Source organism: Oncorhynchus mykiss, chromosome 28 (assembly GCF_013265735.2).
Source record: "Oncorhynchus mykiss isolate Arlee chromosome 28, USDA_OmykA_1.1, whole genome shotgun sequence".
NCBI lineage: Eukaryota > Metazoa > Chordata > Actinopteri > Salmoniformes > Salmonidae > Oncorhynchus > Oncorhynchus mykiss.
The window spans coordinates 15,164,474-15,184,984 of NC_048592.1; positions in this window are offsets into that span (position 1 = coordinate 15,164,474).

The following is a 20,511-nucleotide window of genomic DNA, read 5'->3' on the forward strand; positions in this document are numbered from 1 at the left end:
CCAATTTCAGTCCAATAGCTATTTAGACTGCAATCATCCCATAAGGTCAAGTCAGTCTCAGCACTTCTTTCCTCATCCATTTTGTTTTCCCGGTTGACAGCTAAATCATGGCTGATGGGCTGACGTAGACGGCCATAATTCCTGGCTGTATTGGCTGGAAACTTGTGTCAGACACGGACTGTGTGTCCCACGACCCTCACCCTCCATTGATGACCTGCATGGGGGACTAGGGACCAGGACAAATAGACATGACATCATAGTGAACTGAACTCTGGGGTTACAGCAGGACCAGGAACCATTTTCTACCTAGAACCCTTTTCATCCTAAGAACAGTTTTTTGAAGAAAGTGTTATTTGTTTATTCTCTGGAAGGCAAGAAGGTTTCGACATAGAACCCTTCTGAATCTGAATAAGCTTTTTATTGTATTTAAAAAAAAAATCATTTTAAATAGTGGCTGAGCGCAAGTGTTTACCTCAGTGTTTAAACTTCAACATCAGGAGTTTGAGAAATCTAATGAATTAAAAAATGTGTGAGAATGTTATAAACGGGGAATATTTGTACTATATGGGAAAATGTGTACATGTATCTGGTATTCACCTAATAATTGTACATACTGTACAGTACTGACATAGTATCTTTGCCATGATTTCTTTCTTTCAAATGAGTATTTTCTGTGATTTTACTGAGCAGAGAGCAGGAGAGTAGAAAGGAGTATGATTGAATCAGAAGTATATTGTATGGTACACAACAAATTGTCCATTTTTAGTAAATTTTCTAGTATTGATTCAGGAGTTGAATTTACTCTGTAAATAGTTAAATAGACAGTCAGTTGTGTAAAATAACCCCAGTATCGGTGTCATAAACCAGAGTTAAGTGTGATTGTGTCATTACTCTGTTTAGAGTGAGACACTCAAAACCACACCAACATGACCATTTTCCCAGCATGCTCTATTGCAGATTTATTTTCAGAATAGTTTCTGTGTTTTTGCATGTTCAGTATTTTCAGGAACTATTCAGATCCCTTCACTTTCTCTACATTTTGTTACATTACAGCCTTATTCTAAAATGGATTAAATACAAAAAATTACCTCATCAATTTACACACAATACCCCATAACGACAAAGCAAAAACAGGTTTTAGAAATGTTTGAAAAATATGTTTCATTTTTAAACTGAAATATCAGATTTACATAAGTATTCAGACCCTTTACTCTGTACTTTGTTGAAGCACATTTTGCAGTGATTACAGCCTCGAGTCTTCTTGGGTATGACGCTATATGCTTGGCACACCTATATTTGGGGACTTTCTTCCATTCTTCATTGCAGATCCTCTCAAACTCTGTTAGGTTGGATGGGGAGCATCGCTGCACAGCTATTTTCAGGTCTCTCCAGAGATGTTCGATCGGGTTCATGTCCGGGCTCTGGCTGGGCCACTCAAGGACATTCAGAGACTTTTCCCGAAGCCACTCCTGCGTCGTCTTGTCTGTGTCTTTAGGGTCCATGTACTGTTGGAAGGTGAATCTTCACCCCAGTCAGAGGTCCTGAGCGCTTTGGAGCAGATTTTCATCAAGGATCTCTTTGTACTTTGCTCCGTTCATCTTTCCCTCCATTCTGAATAGTCTCCCAGTCCCTGCCGCTGAAAAACATCCCCACAGCATGATGCTGATAACACCATGCTTCACCGTAGGGATGGTTTTGGCTAGGTGATGGCTTCCTCCAGACGTGTTGCTTGGTATTCAGACCAAAGAGTTCAATCTTGGTTTCATCAGTCCAGAGAATGTTGTTTCTTATGGTCTAAGAGTCCTTTAGGTGCCTTTTTGGTAAACTCCAAAACCTGACCAAGGCCCTTCTCCCACGATTGCTCAGTTAAGCCGTAGAAATGTTTTGGTACAGATCTGTGCCTCGACACAATCCTGTCTCGGAGCTCTACAGACAATTCCTTTGACCTCATGGTTTGGTTTTTGCTCTGACATGTACTGTCAACTGTGGGACCTTATATAGACAGGTGAATGCCATTCCAAATAATGTCCAATCAATTGAATTTACCACAGGTGGACTCCAACCAAGTTGTAGAAACATCTCAAGGATGATCAATGGAAACATGATGCACCTGAGCTCAATTTCGAGTCTCAGAGCAAAGGGTCTGAATACTTATGGAAATAAGGTTCTAACAATTTCAAAAAAACTATTTTCGCTTTTCATTATGCAGTATTTTGTGTAGATTGATGAGGAGGTTTTCTTACTTAATCCATTTTAGAATAAGGCTGTAACAAAACCAAATGTGAAAAAAGTGAAGGAGTCTGAATACTTTCCGAATGCACTGCACATTGATTGGTTGATTAACCGTATGCTGTACAAAGATAAATAACATACACTACAGTTCAAAAGTTCGGGGTCACTTAGAAATGTCCTTGTTTTTGAAAGAAAAGCACATTTTTTGTCCATTAAAATAACATAGAATTTATCAGAAATACAGTGTAGACATGTTAACGTTTTAAATGACTATTGTAGCTGGAAACGGCTGATTTCTATTGGAATATCTACATTGGCGTACAGAGGCCCATTATCAGCCACCATCACTCCTGTGTTCCAATGGCACGTTGTGTTAGCTAATCCAAGTTTATCATTTCAAAAGGCTAATTGATCATTCAAAAACCCTTTTGCAATTATGTTAGCACAGCTGAAAACAGTTGTTCTGGACTTCTTTAGACTAGTTGAGTATCTGGAGCATCAGCATTTGTGGGTTCTATTACAGGCTCAAAATGGCCAGAAACAAAGGACTTTCTTCTGTAACTCATCAGTCTATTCCATGCGAGAAATTGCCAAGAAACTGAAGATCTCATACAACGCTGTGTATTACTCCCTTCACAGAACAGCGCAAACTGTTTCTAACCAGAATAGAAAGAGGAGTGGGAGGCCCTGGTGCACAACTGAGCAAGGACAAGTACATTAGAGTGTCTAGTTTGAGAACCAGACGCCTCACAAGTCCTCAACTGGCACCTTCATTAAATAATACCCGCAAAATCCCAGTCTCAATGTCAATAGTGAAAAGGTGACTCCGGGATGCTGGCCTTCTAGGCAGAGTTGCAAAGAAAAATATTAAGACGGGCAAAAGAACACAGACACTAGACAGTGGAAGATTGGAAAAAAGTTTCATGGACAGACTAATCTAAGTTTGAGGTGTTCTGATCACAAAGAAGAACATTTGTGAGACGCAGAAAAAATTAAAAGATGCTGGAGGAGTGCTTGACGCCATCTGTCAAGCATGGTAGAAGGCAATGTTATGGTCTGGGAGAGCTTTGGTGGTGGTAAAGTGGAAGATTTGTACAGGGTAAAAGGGATCTTGAAGAAGGAAGGCTATCACTTCATTTTGCAACGCCATGCCTTACCCTGTGGACAACGCTTAATTGTAGCCAATTTCCTCCTACAACAGGACAATGATCCATATCACAGCTCCAAACTATGCAAGAACTATTTAGTGAAGAGTAGTCAGCTGGTATTCTGTCTATAATGGCGTGGCCAGCACAGTCACCGAATCTCAACCCTATTGAGATGTTGTGGGAGCAGCTTGACCGTATGGTACGTAAGAAGTGTCCATCAAGTCAATCCAACTTGTGGGAGGTGCTTCAGGAAGCATGGGGTGAAATCTCTTCAGATTACCTCAACAAATTGACAACTAGAATGCCAAAGGTCTGCAAGGCTGTAAATGCTGCAAATGGAGGATTCTTTGACGAAGCAAAGTTTGAAGGACACAATTATTACTTCAATTAAAAATCGTTGTTTTAACCTTGTCAACATCTTGACTATATTTCCTATTCATTTTGCAACTTGTTTCATGTATGTTTTCATGGAAAACAAGGACATTTCTTAGTGACCCCAAATTTTTGAATGGTAGTGTACGTTTGTTAGTTAGTATTGGGACTTATTGTGTGTGTGTGTCAGCGCTGAGCAATTAGTGCTTTTTGAGGTCAGTTCGGTTTTGTTTAGATTTTTTACTAAAAATATCACGGTTTTCGATTTAAATATTTTTGCTTAACTTTAAATGCATTATGAGTTAATGTCATACAATTGATTTTAGATATTTTTATTGGATATTCTAAAATCAAAAAGTTTGAACATTCAATTGGCAAAACATTTCAAATATGACATTTTCTCTGTCAGATCCACATTGGGTAGACAACAATAGAAAAATAGGACATTTCTATAATACTAAGTTTTTATTTGATTACTTTATTATTTTTAATTCCTTAAAGTCATCATCTCATCTCTGCTCAGGCAGTAGGAGCAAGGCGGCCAAACAAAGTTATCTCTGCGCTCCCATACTCTACTGTCTTCAGTCATCCTAATGAGCTAGGCGAGCCTGCTTAATTAAGCCAGCTGCAGAGTTTTCTGAGGAAATACATTGCACTAGTTGCTCCAGCCAGGTCATGCTTGATGCAAGTCATTATTAGACATCCATCCATGTCTGATGACGTTGGGAGATGACGTGGAAACCGGCCACTAGGTTTAACAGTGAGCGCTGTTACCTTCAAGTAGGTTTCAGTTTTGCCAGGGTGTTGTGGGCGGGGATGGCGGATGGGCGTAAGCAATTACCCCTGGTGTAATGCATCTGCTTCTGCAGTTAACATGGTTAAAAAGGTTGCAAGTTCAAATCCAGAGAGAGAAATTTGCTTTTGATATTTTGGTTTTAAGCCTATTCCAAGCCCTAACCCTTACCTTAACCATTCGGAGTTAAGGCTTAACCTTAAGAATTTTGAGTTAATGCATATGCCTCTGGTGTGAAAGGTTGCAAGATGGAATCCAGCGATAGAAAGTTATTTTTGTTTTAAGCCTGTCTCAAACCCTAACCCTTGTCTTAACCATTCGGAGTTAATGCCTAACCTTTAGGATTTGGAATTAATGTATCTGCCTCTGTTCCTAGTTCAAATCCTACGATAAGCATCTGCCTCTAGTGTAAAATGTTGCAAGTTCAAATCCAGCGATAGAAAGTTGTTTTTGTTTTAAGCCTATCCCAAACCTTAATCCTTACCTTAACCATTTAGAGTTAACCTGAAGAATTTGGAGTTAATGCATCTATCGCTGTTTGAATCCAGTGACATAACTTTTTTTTAAAGCTTATCCCAAACCTTAACCCTTATATTAACCATCCGGAGTTGATGCCGAACCTTAAGAATTAGGAGTTAATGCCTGAACTTAAACCTAACTTTAAAAATGTGGAGTTAATGCCTAAACCTAACCTTAAACACTTCAAAATGTGATGTTTGGAACAACTTCGAAATTTGACATTTCAGAAACATGGATGAATGTCTAGTTCTTACATGAGACTGTGAGAGCTTGTTGACTTCTTCAATGTAGATAAGGCTTAACTTTCACAAACTGTCTCTATCCTTCTCTATCATCATTGTCTCTTAAACATTTCTCTATCATGTGGTCTATGCAGTCTGTGGGTATCTAACCCAACGTAGCAGGTGTAAAAGTGTATCTATCTCTGTCTGAGCCGGAAAGAACAGGCGCAATGGATTACGGTCATTGTAATTAAATACCACGTTTCAGCTCTGAACTAGGTTGAATATTTGCTCAATGAAAACTACATCACTCTTCAGCACATAGCTCTTGACTTGTGAATAATTTGATTTCTCTCTAGAGAAACGGCGCTTTGGGCTCACAAAAAAACAAACTAAATGGAAATCAAGTCATTGAACCAACGTTGGTCAATTACAGTGCCTTGCGAAAGTATTCGGCCCCCTTGAACTTTGCGACCTTTTGCCACATTTCAGGCTTCAAACATAAAGATATAAAACTGTATTTTTTAGTGAAGAATCAACAACAAGTGGGACACAATCATGAAGTGGAACGACATTTATTGGATATTTCAAACTTTTTTAACATTTCAAAAACTGAAAAATTGGGCGTGCAAAATTATTCAGCCCCCTTAAGTTAATACTTTGTAGCGCCACCTTTTGCTGCGATTACAGCTGTAAGTCGCTTGGGGTATGTCTCTATCAGTTTTGCACATCGAGAGACTGAATTTTTTTCCCATTCCTCCTTGCAAAACAGCTCGAGCTCAGTGAGGTTGGATGGAGAGCATTTGTGAACAGCAGTTTTCAGTTCTTTCCACAGATTCTCGATTGGATTCAGGTCTGGACTTTGACTTGGCCATTCTAACACCTGGATATGTTTATTTTTTAACCATTCCATTGTAGATTTTGCTTTATGTTTTGGATCATTGTCTTGTTGGAAGACAAATCTCCGTCCCAGTCTCAGGTCTTTTGCAGACTCCATCAGGTTTTCTTCCAGAATGGTCCTGTATTTGTCTCCATCCATCTTCCCATCAATTTTAACCATCTTCCCTGTCCCTGCTGAAGAAAAGCAGGCCCAAACCATGATGCTGCCACCACCATGTTTGACAGTGGGGATGTTGTGTTCAGGGTGATGAGCTGTGTTGCTTTTACGCCAAACATAACGTTTTGCATTGTTGCCAAAAAGTTCAATTTTGGTTTCATCTGACCAGAGCACCTTCTTCCACATGTTTGGTGTGTCTCCCAGGTGGCTTGTGGCAAACTTTAAACAACACTTTTTATGGATATCTTTAAGAAATGGCTTTCTTCTTGCCACTCTTCCATAAAGGCCAGATTTGTGCAATATACGACTGATTGTTGTCCTATGGACAGAGTCTCCCACCTCAGCTGTAGATCTCTGCAGTTCATCCAGAGTGATCATGGGCCTTTTGGCTGCATCTCTGATCAGTCTTCTCCTTGTATGAGCTGAAAGTTTAGAGGGACGGCCAGGTCTTGGTAGATTTGCAGTGGTCTGATACTCCTTCCATTTCAATATTATCGCTTGCACAGTGCTCCTTGGGATGTTTAAAGCTTGGGAAATCTTTTTTTATCCAAATCCGGCTTTAAACTTCTTCACAACAGTATCTCGGACCTGCCTGGTGTGTTCCTTGTTCTTCTTGATGCTCTCTGCGCTTTTGACGGACCTCTGAGACTATCACAGTGCAGGTGCATTTATACGGAGACTTGATTACACACAGGTGGATTGTATTTATCCTCATTAGTCATTTAGGTCAACATTGGATCATTCAGAGATCCTCACTGAACTTCTGGAGAGAGTTTGCTGCACTGAAAGTAAAGGGGCTGAATAATTTTGCAGTTATTGATTTGTTAAAAAAGTTTGAAATATCCAATAAATGTCGTTCCACTTCATGATTGTGTCCCACTTGTTGTTGATTCTTCACAAAAAAATACAGTTTAATATCTTTATATTTGAAGCCTGAAATGTGGCAAAAGTTCGCAAAGTTCAAGGGGGCCAAATACTTTCGCAAGGCACTGTAGTTGTTTAATAAACCCACAAAAAACTGAAACGTTGATTAATCGCTCAGCACTATTGTGTGTGTGTGTGTGTGTGTATGTGTGTGTGTGTGTGTGGACATGTTTAACTATTCTTGTGGGGACCAGAAGTACCCAGAAGGATAGTAAACTAACCAAAATCTGACCAACTGAGGACATTTTGTTGGTCCCCCCGAGGTCAAATACTATTTCTAGGGGGTTTAGGGTTAAGGTTAGAATTAGGACTGAATTGTGTCCCCCCCACAAGGTTAGCTCTACAAGACTGTGTACGTGTGTGTGTGCGTGTGAACGTGTTTGTTCCTGCTTGCTTTTGGGGCTGGTGGAAGGGTCATTTCACATCAGAAAAGCCAAAAAAGACTTGAATGAACAATGCAAATACTAACATAATGTTAGTATTGCATTACAGTAAAACACTCACTCTGTGAAAATCCTAAGCACCAGCATCAGTGTTACCTTTCAAGTCACCCCAAACGGAGCAGTAGCATACTGTCTATGTCCATCACCAAAGAGCCCCCATAGCGCCCGACTGACATGCAGCCTGACTCACGGTAACAGAGATGCTATTAACAGTCCCATGTATCAAAGACAGCCCCGGGAATAGCTTAGTGCTTATCTCCACAGCTAAGGGTACAGTGGGCTGGCCTGAAGCTCCCCTCTGGGGTTGAGTTTGGGGGCAGAGGGAGGGGAAGAGAGTGGAGAGGAGGGAGAGATGGAGGGATGGAGGTGTGGGGTAATGACAGTAGCTGCCCACACCCCAAAGCCCTTCTACAGGCTGAAATGACAGGCAGTTTGGGGTGCTCCCCTACCAGGCTGAAGATGAAAGCAAATGCCTATTCTTCACCTACTGTGTAACACGAGCCTTCAGGTTTCACATAGACCTTGCAGGGAATTCTACCAAGTCAACAAGAGCAAGATTTCAAAGACTTGGTATACATTCGTATAGAAACAAAACAAAATTGAGAGCCATTGCATAATATATAATATTATGTTCTCTAATATGACCTTAATATACAGTACCAGACAAAAGTTTGGACACACCTACTCATTCAAGGGTTTTACTTTATTTTTTACTGTTTTCTACATTGTAGAATGACAGTGAAGTCATCATAACTATGAAATAACACATATGGAATCATGTAGTAACCAAAAAAGTGTTAAATAAATTATATTTGTGATTCTTCAAAGTATCCACTCTTTGCCTTGATGACAGCTTTGCACACACTTGGCATTCTCTCAACCAGCTTCACCTGGAATGCTCTTCCAACAGTGTTGAAGGAGTTCCTGCATATGCTGAGCACTTGTTAGCTGCTTTTCCTTTACTCTGCTTCCAACTCATTCCAAACCATCGCATTTGGGTTGAGGTCATCTCATGCAGCAATCCATCACTCTCCTTCTTGGTCAAATTGGATTGGCGGTTGGAACCAAAAATCGTACATTTTGACTCATCAGACCAAAGGACAGATTTCCACTGGTCTAATGTCCATTGCTCGTGTTTCTTGGCCCAAGCAAGTCTGTTCTTTTCATTCATGTCCTTTAGTAGTGGTTTCTTTGCAGCAATTCGACCATAAAGGCCTGATTCAAGTCGTCTCTGTTGTTGATGTTGAGATGTGTCTGTTACTTGAACTCTGTGAAGCATTTATTTGGGTTGTAATTTCTGAGGCTGGTAACTCTAATCAACTTAACCTCTACAGCAGAGTTAACTCTGGGTCTTCCATTCCTGTGTCGTTCCTCATGAGAGCCAGTTTCATCATAGTGCCTGATTTTTTGGGGGACTACATTTGAAGAAAAAGAACTTCCAAAGTTCTTGAAATGTTCCACATTGACTGACCTTCATGTCTTGAAGTAATGATGGACTGTCATTTATCTTTGCTTATTTGAGCTGTTCTTGAAATTATATGGTCTCAGTCTTTTACCAAGTAGGGCTGTCTTCTGTATTCTACCCCTACCTTGTCAAAACACAACTGTTTGGCTCAAACGCATTAAGAAGGAAATACATTTCACAAAGTAACTTTTAACAAGGCAGACCAGTTCATTGAAATGCATTACAGGCGACGACCTCATGAAGCTGGTTGAGAGAATGCCAAGAGTGTGTAAATCTGTCATCGACACAAAGGGTGACTATTTTGAAGAATCTCAAATATAAAATATATTACTACATGATTCCATATGTGTTATTTCATCATTTGGTTGTCTTCACTATTATTCTACAATGTAGAAAAGAGTAAAAAATTAAGAAAAATCCTTTTGTCCAAACTTTTGACTGGTACTGTATGTCGACGTAGTGTAAAATGCCACTTTGAAATGCTTTATAGAGTAATTATTAATTAATTAACAGGTAACAGAATATGTCATAAAATGATAAATTAACATTATGTTGTACTTAATCTTTTAATTGGTGATGGATTGTAGATTTTCAATAGGAGGTTTGGGTCAAGTATTAATTGTTCACGTTAAGCATGATTGTATCTTGGATGTTGACGGAAGCATTTCCCTTCCACTTGAACACTTGAGCACCAGTCAGTTATTATCAGAGAGGGTCTATGAAACAACATGTCTGCTCGCTGTGGCCTTCCAGTATCACTCTGTCTCTCCCTCTTTCTCTCTCTCTATCCCCCGATGCTCGATCTCCCCTCCTGGAGATGCTCTTGGTATGTTCTCCGACCCTAAAGCCTGCTGAGAGAGATCTGTTTACCAACTGTTTACCAACAGGCGGCAAGTCTATCTCAGCCACTATCCCACTGGGGCATTAGCTGGAGTCCCGGAGAGAACACCCCCCCCCCCCCCCACTCCCAATGCTAAACTCCATCCAACATTACAACTTTAAGTTGTTTAGACCAGGAGAGATGTAGGGATAAATACAGAATGTGAATGATAATGATAATATATGTATGTATTCAGGATAGAATAGTGATAAGGCACTGTGTGTATTGTCTGTCTGTCACTATCTGGATCTAGTCTTCATTAGTGGGGGAGTGGTGACAGGAGGTGATTCCATCCAATCATCCTAGTTCACAGCATCAGAACTTCCAGACCCTCCTTGGCACTGATGCCAGGTCTGGCGTGAGCCTGTCTCTCACCTGCCTGTGAGAGGACATACAGTACATCTACAGAAACGCTAGAGACAATGCTGAACTTTCCCAAGATATTCTGCCGGTAGACAGTACATTCATAAACTTCTTAGGGATAGTCGACAACATCCGGTGAAATTGGAGGGCGCACAATTCAAATGAATAATCGTAATATTAAAGATTTATGAACACACAAGTATCTTATATAATTTAAAAGCTTACATTCTTGTTAATCTAACTGCGTTGCCCAATTTACAATAGGCTTTACAGCGAAACGGCGCCCCACAAAAACATTTTTCAACCAACCACAGGCTTCATAAAATCACAAATAGCGAATAAATAAATCACTTACTTTTGAAAATCGTCCTCTGTTTGCAATCCCAAGGGTCCCAGTTACAACATGAATGGTCGTTTTGTTAGATAATATCCTTCTTTATATCCCAAAAAGTCAGTTTAGTTGGCGCCATCGATTTCAGTAATCCACTCGTACAACATGCAGACAAAGGAATCAAAAGCTACTACTAAACTTTGTTCAAACAAGTCAAAATACATTTAAATTTAATCCTCAGGTACCCTAAAATGTAAATAAACTATAATATTTCACAAACCAAAAAAATCGGGTTGTTTTTTGGGGGGATTTCCGCCTACCATATGAATTGAGTTATAGTCTTATACATTATCTTAACATTTCTACAAACTTCAAAGTGTTTTCTATCCAATGCTACCAATTATATGCATATCCTGGCTTCTGGGCCTGAGTAACAGGCAGTTTAGCAGGACAATAGACTCTTGCCAACACCTCTCTGTATTTTGATACTTTGTGGAAGGCAATTGATCAGCATTAAAATCTTTGTGTATGGTGCCTCCGGAGTGGAGCAGCGGTCTAAGACACTGCATCGCAGTACAAACTGCATCGCTGCAGATGCTGGTTCGATGGCCGTGACCAGGAGACCCATGAGGCGAGGGTGGGCTTTTGGTTTCTCTACCTCTAAAAGCAGAAATAAATTATTCTAAATAACAAAACTGGCTTTAGTTACAAATTAGGAATAATGTCTCACCCCATGTTCAAGAATTGCCTTTTTCTTGTACCCTTTAGGTTATTTGAAAACAAAATAATCTCAAAAATATTGTTATTTTTTAAAAAAAGCCATAGAACATTGGTTGCAATTTCATTTGAATCCACCAGAAAAGACAGAACAAATTATACAACAGATAATGTGGTTAAACTCAAATACACTAATTGATTTAAAAAAACTTTATTGTCTGCACTAGATTTTACATTCCTCCTGAAAGCCCTGATCTGCTCACTTAAATGAGCAGAGATCCTGGTCATGGTGCTACAGTATGTTCTTACAGCATAATCAAAGTGAGGACAATCGGCAAACTGCTGTATACTTATGGCCTAGTGTAAGCTGAAAGTCACACCTTTCCAGTACTCCTCATCCCACCCCAAACTCCACCCCTAAAAACGTATGGTTGTCAAGAAAGCGGTTAGTATGTCTCGATTCTTAAAATGTGTACGCAGCATTTGTGTGCTGGAGTCACTTTGAATTCTTAATTGTTCTACCGTTTCTATCATAGGCCACTGAGGGGTGGCCAGTCCTCTTCTGCCTCTGCCGAATGGAGTTTATAACAGAACATGGCCAAGATGTTCAAATGTTCATAAATGACCAGCATGGTCAAATAATAATAATCACAGTAGTTGTCGAGGGTGCAACAAGTCAGCACCTCAGGTGTAAATGTCAGTTGGCTTTTCATAGCCGATCATTAAGAGTATCTCTACCGCTCCTCCTGTCTCTAGAGAGTTGAAAACAGCACGTCCGGTGAACAGGTCAGGGTTCCATAGCTGCAGGCATGGAACCCTGCAGTTGGGGACAGCAAGGAGTCATCATGCCAGGTAGTCCTGAGGCATGGTCCTAGGGCTCAGGTCCTCCGAGAGAGAGAAAGAGAGAAAGAGAGAAAGAGAGAAAGAGAGAAAGAGACAGGACACCGGATAAGACAGGAGAAGTACTCCAGATATAACAGACTGACCCTAGCCCCCCAACACATAAACTACTGCAGCATAAATACTAGAGGCTGAGACAGGAGGGGTCAGGAGACACTGTGGTCCCATCCGATGATACCCCCGGACAGGGCCAAACAGGCAGGATATAACCCCACCCACTTTGCCAAAGCACAGCACCCAGTCATTGAAGGCAGACCAGCAGAAAGAGAAACATTATCTGAGGGCAGAGACACGGGCGATAGACGATGCATTGGTCAAGAGCTAGGCGGTATTGGCAGAGAGTCACTCGTCATTGACAGAGAGTCAGACGGCATTGGCAGAGAGTCAGACGGCGAATGACCCATTGAAGACGGCGAGGAATGAGATGGAATCACAGTCCATGCCAGGCACACCTGTGAGCTCTGGAACTCCACCTCCAATAGGCAGGGACAACACATGTGGAGGGTTCGTCAGGTTCACCCTGACATTTCCATTCCTCTTCTGACAACAGAACTTGACCAACTGCCCACCAGGCACAGCAAGAGCCGTCCAGACGGTTATGCTGTTCTGCTATTCCAAGGATGTGTAACCGAAGAGAGACACCAAGAGTGGACACAGAATACCAACTGGGATGGATCCCAACGCAAAGGTGGCTTACCAGTGAACCTCCAGGAGTTCATCATTAATACTGTGTCTCGGAAGTTTCTGTCTATGACTGATTCAACCCTAAAAAGCATAAAGACAGAGTTAATGAGTACTTGAGGTCACTGAGAAAGCGTGGACATGTAAGGAATTAGGCACTTAACCATGTTACTACAATATCTACTGTAGGATATATTTACTTGTCAAACTGCACAGTAGCCTAATAAACAAATGCAGGAGGCTTCAATCTTCAACATGCTTTAAATGCCTTATTATCCAAATGTTTAATGACTATCAGAAAGAATGTTGGTACTTATTTGTTTTGATCCAAAGCCATGAATGAGTCACTCAGCGTTATGTAGGTGCCGAGGCTATATGACTGTGCAGTGGCGGTTCTAGCTTGTATGGCTGCCTGGGTGAACCCCCCTCCACCAAAAGAAAGCACCATTCTGCACTAACTGTAATTTTTATTCAGACGTTTGGAACAACACACAAATAAATAATCATAACATTAGAAACTATAAATATATAAAAAAATAAGATTTAATTATCAAAAAGAAGTAACAAAGACAAGTAGTATCAGGAATCAAGGTAACAGGGGCAGGCAATACACAGGTCAAGGCAGGCAGGGGTCAGTAAACCAGGGGTGGGGCAATGGTACCGAACGGCAGGCCGGCTCAGGGTAGGCAGAGGTCAACAATCCAGAGGTGGGGCAAAGGTATAGGTCGGCAGGCAGGCTCAGGGGCAGGGAGAGTGGTCAGGCAGGTGTGCTCAGAGTCAGGACAGGCAAGGGTCAAAACCAGGAGGGCGAGAAAAAGGATAAACTGGGAAAAGCAGGAGCTGAGAACAAAAAAACCTGGTTGACTTGACAAACAAGATGAACAAGCAATGGACAAACAGAGACCACAGGTATAAATACCCAGGGGAAAATGAGGAGGATGGATGACACCTGGAGAGGGGGTGGAGACAATCACAAGGACAGATGGAACAGATCAGGGTGTGACAATGTCACGCCCTGGCCATAGAGAGGCTTTTATTCTCTATTTTGGTTAGGCCAGGGTGTGACTAGGGTGGGCATTCTAGTTTGTTTATTTCTATGTTTTCTATTTCTTTGTGTTTGGCCTGGTGTGGTTCTCAATCAGAGGTAGCTGTCTATCATTTTCTCTGATTGAATATCATACTTAGGTAGCCTTTTTCCCACCTGGGTTTGTGGGTAGTTGTTTTGTGTATAGTTTTAGTTACCTTACAGAACTGTCAATTTCTCGCTTTGTTATTTTTGTTCTAGTGTTCAGATTTAAATAACTATCATGAACACATACCATAACACATATGAGTGGGAGTCCTTCCCAGGCAGTAGCCTGCCTAGCTCACAAACTAGAATCAGAGTGCCCACTCCGACAAGGTTAATTGACCCACAGTCCCACACGGCAGGACAGAGGAATAGCCATTCATACACTATTGTTCTAAATTCAATCACCTTCTTCATCCTCATCATTCAGTTCATTGTAATTCAATATTGAAGTCATGCACAATTATCAGTTTCTATTTGGTTTATGTCACCCATCCATTTTCAGTTAGAGACACATTAGTGCTCAGTGTTCTGAGCACTGGTATGGAGCGATGAAGCAGTGACGCAGGGTACCGTACTAAACCACAAATTACTTCTAAGTCCCGCAGCATAATTTCAAAACTTTTAATTGAGGAACCACTGTAGCTACTTAAAGACACAAATGAGAGAACAGCTCACTCTGACCATTTACTCACCCTAGCAAAGCTGGTTAGGCTGTTTTTTTTTTCATGTTATCCAGAGCGTTGGTGATTGTAACTGTGCTGTTGGAAACTATTTAACTACACTTTTTTTTGCCGACGTTTACTGACACCGGCCATATTCAACGGGTGTTGTCTACGTAACATCTTTTAGAGGGCGGACCCATCGCACCTCTTTGCTTATCTGAATATACAGGTTTTTACGCACCAACCAAACTTCGGTGGAAGTGCGATTGAAGAAGGCCTCGTTTTTCGGAACACTACAGTACTAGAATTGTAAGAATGTTCCCACAGTGAGAGATGATATGCATCTAAGTCAGTGGTAAGTTTGTAAATAACCAATGAATAGTGCAATGATTCAACAGGTCAGATAGGTAACTCATGATTTCTCTTCCTGGTAGAGCAGCTATTCTCAGATCTATTTAGTGTGACATTGAGCCAACCACCTCACATTGGTTATCATGGTCCGACCGTAGCAGAAAACTAGTACATTAAATGTCAGCTAAATATTTTTGAGAGTGTTTAGGGCTTGGTTAGCTTGAGGCGGACATTTAACATTCAATAAGAATGTGTGTTTTCCTGTTAGTGGTGTAAAATCTGTGTGTTTTCCTGTGAGTGGTGTAAAATCTGTGCGTTTTCCTGTGAGTGGGGTAACATCTGTGTGTTTTCCTGTGAGTGGGGTAAAATCTGTGTGTTTTCCTGTGAGTGTGGTAAAGTCTGTGCAGATGACCTGGCTATATATTTGTTTGCATACCTCTTTCTTCACCATGAAAAAAAAACCCAACACAATTTCATGTTCGCCGGACAATGATATGTCTACTAAATTACTACAGGATCAACCTACCACTTAAAAACTGGTTTAGTTAAATGCCAAGTCAATTATTTAACCCAGCCTTTGCTAAACCCCTGCCCACACCCAAACCCCCACCACTATCCCTCTCACTGATCACCGCCAATGCCCGCCACTACTCCCTCATGCGCTGGTCAGATTTACAGCAAATTGTGTGTGTTCTACCATATTTGTGAAAACCCTATGCATCCTCCTCACCCTCCCCCCCACACTCAGCTGCTTTGAACCGGGCCGCTGGCTTGAGAGCAACCATAAATCCAACACACTCACAGCGGTGGGACCCTCTTTACATAGGAGCCTAATAGCTGAACTTTGCCACGACTGAATTCGTTGAGCCCTGCGATTTGTTAAAATTTCCGTCTGTCTGTAATAAATTACCCAGGAGAAAGTGTGGAGAGAGTTTAGGCGTCATGTGTGCAGTTTGTGTTTTCAATAAAGATTAGTTCTATTTGGATTGTGTCAGTGACTGTTAATAACAAGCGTCTAATGTTTAAAGGTCTTACACTGGGCAAGCCTGCTCAAAAAAACAGGGTCATGGCAGGAATGTTTTTCCCTTTTGAAATGTGCACGTTAATAGAGTTTAGATATTGAGTAAGCAAAACCCCCAATGAACAAGAAATTGAAAAATGTTTCATGGATTCATTTGGCATTAATCACTGTAAACTATATTGAAAGTATTCTATATGACACTGCATGGGACTTAGTAGAATATGGATTGTTCTGGAATAACATTACATCTAGAACATTTACTTATAATATTTTCTGACCTCCCTAGTTTTCATAACTTGAAGTGAAATGAGCTGTGGAGGATTCTGGGAAAAGAAGTCAGAGTGTCCCATCAGAAGCCAGAGTGACTGTTTGTTTTGACTTTGAGTTCTCTTCGCACTTACAGTGACCCTTCGCTACCCCTACTTACCTCTGTAACAGTGCATTGGCTCAACTCTCCGTTTTCCTTTTTCTTTCCTTTCCACCTTCTTATGCTCTTTCTCTCCCCTCGTCCTGTCAGCATTAAGCCCATCTGTGAGTTCCCTGCGCCCCTGTGGTTTTTACTATGTGGGCAAAACACTCAATAATTCTGCATCGTTTGTCTTTTTGATAGGGATGGGGAAAAAAACACCTCTGCACCCAATTTAAAATGTAATGCTTTAATTGGCAAACTACTTTTTGTAGGGAATCTAATATTACATTTTTGACAACAGTCCGGTACAACAACATCAACAACACCTAAAATCGGACATCTATATTTTCTGTGAGCAACCTCACATGGCAAGTCATGGCCATGCAATATGTGTGTACACCCTTCAAAACTAATCCTGGGGCATTCAGATTTTCCAGCCACATCTAAATGGGAGCCAACCCCCATTCCCCCACCCCTTCTTCCTTATTATGAGTGAGCTACTTTGTGCTGGGAGCTCAAAAATAGCATCCAACTCCTTAATTCATGTGTAACGAGCAAACACAGGTGTGGAAGCCCAGCCACCACCACTGCAGCCCCCTCCACGGAAGAAGGCCACTCTTGTCCTGTGGAGGCCGACTGGGAAGGCCAGGCCCAGGCCCGGCTCTTTGAACCCCGGAGACCACTTGGCCTGTTTGGTGCATGAGCAGAAAGAGGCCTTTTAGAGGTGTGGAAATAAAATGTCCCACATGAATCATGCATTTCCACTTTTGAATTATTCAGCAGCCGCCGCTGCCCGACTCCTGTCTCCTGCCTTCTGGATACGGCGTGTGTGTGTGTGTGTGCGTGTGCTTGTGTATGCGTGTGTGCGTCTGTGTGTGTGGGGTGGGGGGGTGGGGGGGAGTTTAGTGAGTGAGTGTATACCTTTCGTCCGTGTGTGGACAGCATAGGGTGGAGACGGACAACTGAATGCGGAAAAGTATCTATTTATAATGGATTGTTGGTTTTTGTTTGTAGCCAGGGCAACGTAAGGTTGCAACCTACCTAGAATGCTGTGGGAGGACTTTGCAGTGCAGTGCTGTGTGGCATGGGAGGGGTCGACAGAGAGCAGCTCTCGGTGGCGTCTAACTGCCACAGACAATGAGCGCTCTGTTTGGGTCGGCCACGCTACTACTGCTGGTATGGATCAGGTGGCCCTGTTTTATTCGCCTCATTCTCCCTGCCTGGTCTGGTTTTCTCCTTTCAGCACGTTCTTTGCATTTCTGGGGCTTGGGTGCCTGGGCGAGTGGGCCGGGCCAATGGGTTGGGTTTCACTGGCTGGTCTGCCTTGGAGGCCCTGTGCACTGATGGAGCACTGACTAATTGAGTGAACAAATGAGTGCACAGTTGCACACACAGGTGAACCTTTAAGATAATTAACTATGTTGGCTGGCTCCCGCTGTCACTCTTTTCCCTTGGCCTTTCTCGCTCTCCCTCTGCTTCTCTTTCTCCATTTGTTTCTCTTCCTCTCTCTCCTTCCCTGTCTTCCTTGGCATTTTGTTGGCTGCTGAAGATGTTAGGATTGTCTGTAATTTCTCAATGAGATAAATGCCAGTGTTTCACTCTCTTTGTGTTGTTCATAAAATCTCAATTAATATCTCACATGTGAAATTGGAGGTAAATCCAGATCGCTTGATAACAAACAATAGAAAAACGACCTTATTTGATAAGTCCCAGAATGCTGTATACAGTATGACTGCCATAGGAGATTACATTTTTCATGAGGAAATTGCCAACTTAAAAAAGAAACGGATATTGAATTAAGCTGTGAATTATTTGGAATGCATTACATGGTCAGACAAAGTCCTTTGTTGAAATATATTTTGACAGTGAAAAATAATGAGTGCAGATTCCAGTTTCTCAGATTCAGAGTCCTGCAGTTCTTAGCTCTGAGCCGAAGGGATCTTTGTAGTTGTGTGTGGCCCACACAGGAAATGAAGAAACCTCTGCAGCTTTGTGCATATTTGTGTGCAAATTAACTTGGAGCGGTGGATTTAAACAATAGCGGAACAAGGTTCAGCATCTGTTCACTTTAGACATGTGTGGCCAAAGTCGACTCAGAATGTAAATACAGATATATCGTATTTGACAGAGCAGGTTAACCCGAGCACAATGGTCCCCACATAAATTATTTTATGAGGTACTTAATGGTTTTTATGTTTCTCTTCTCTTGGTTTCACGTCATTTTGCACTTCTTTGAAAATATGTAGAGAATAGGCTAGTAGTCTTTTCAATGAAACATCTTGCCACCAATGTTTGATGATAAAATAACAACAGCATACATGGTGTATAAATTAATATCTACAAAAGAAAATTACAATACTCAAATTAAAATTAAAATATAAGTAAAAATAAACATTGAATGCAGAGGAAAAAGTAAAATAAATACAAAATCAGTAAGTTGAAACAAACTTTAAATCTATAATTGCTTCACACCTCTGTGGGCAAAACAATTGCCATGGATTTTTAGTCCTCGCCTTAACCCACTTGATACTTTAACATGGATTATATCAGTCGCCTGGCTTTGTTCGTCCAGGTGAGAATTATAGCAGGATTAGCTGCCATTTCTGTGTGTGCTTAGGGAGCTTAGTATCCCTGGAGAGAAGGCCTATTTGTTTGGGATGGAGAGGGGAGAATAGTGGGAGTTTGAAAGTGCGAGAGAGATCACCCTTAGTCTTGTGTAGTCTTTCAAATCTTGAGCCACTCATGGCCTTTTTCCCTGATGGATGTTCATCTCTCTCTCTCTCTCTCTCTCTCTCTCTCTCTCTCTCTCTCTCTCTCTCTCTCTCTCTCTCTCTCTCTCTCTCTCTCTCTCTCTCTCTCTCTCTCTCTCTCTCTCTCTCTCTCTCTCTCTCTCTCTCTCTCTCTCTCTCTCGACCTCCATTTACACAGATGGTTCCCATATCAAAGGATTAGAAAGCATTGCCTCAACAAAGGATAAAAAACAAAGCACTATCTGAATGTTATTATTTCTTAATTGAAGAGACCTACACCAATGTAAATTTATGTGAACACTCAGACCATTTTCATTTTGTAATTTCTATCAAGGATTATATCTGCGGAGATTAGAGAGGGTTGAGTTATCAAAACAATCTTCCTGAGGTCGGTCGCCCCATCTCCATAATCAACGCCATAACAGTAATGATCATCCTTGACATTTTGCTTACATAAATATTATGAGATTAGCCAGGTTAATTGCATTTCAGGTAGTATCAGCACTGCACTAACACGTACAGTAAAATGAAAAGTTATCTATATTATCAATCAATATACATTTTGGTAATAACTTAAATTCTGATATGTTCCACCTCATCATAACTCTCTTGAGTGAACTAATATACAAGAGCAGATATCTTCTTACAGAGAAACTGTTCCGAAAACAAAGTAGACAACTGTTACATGCGAGTTGAAGTCTTAATCAGGAAGTGATTTGAATTTAAAATGTAAAAAAAAAAAAGTGTTTGTGGGGGGGGGGGGGGGTAATTACAGTAACTTCACCTTTTCAAAGTCATTGATAATAAATTACCTTGCATTGGAAAACCAGTTTGCTTCCTGAATCGTCTGACTTTAAATTGAATTGACCCCAACCTAGTTGTGTAGTAGCAGACAAAGTCCCTGTGCCTTCTAAGGTGAGCTCTCTCTCTCCAACAGGCAGAGGGGACCATGGGAAAGCATGCAGGCCGATTAATCAGAGCTAATGAGCTGGAACAGTGGAGCTTAGAGTCAGGCTGCCTGCCCTTCACGATCATATCACTCACTCACCCACACAGACACAGACGCCCAGAGAGATAGAGAGAGAGAGAGAGAGAGAGAGAGAGAGAGAGAGAGAGAGAGAGAGAGAGACGCGTGAGCACCAGAATAACAATCACTTCATTCTTGTCACGTTACTATGCTGATAGATTTATGTGACAATG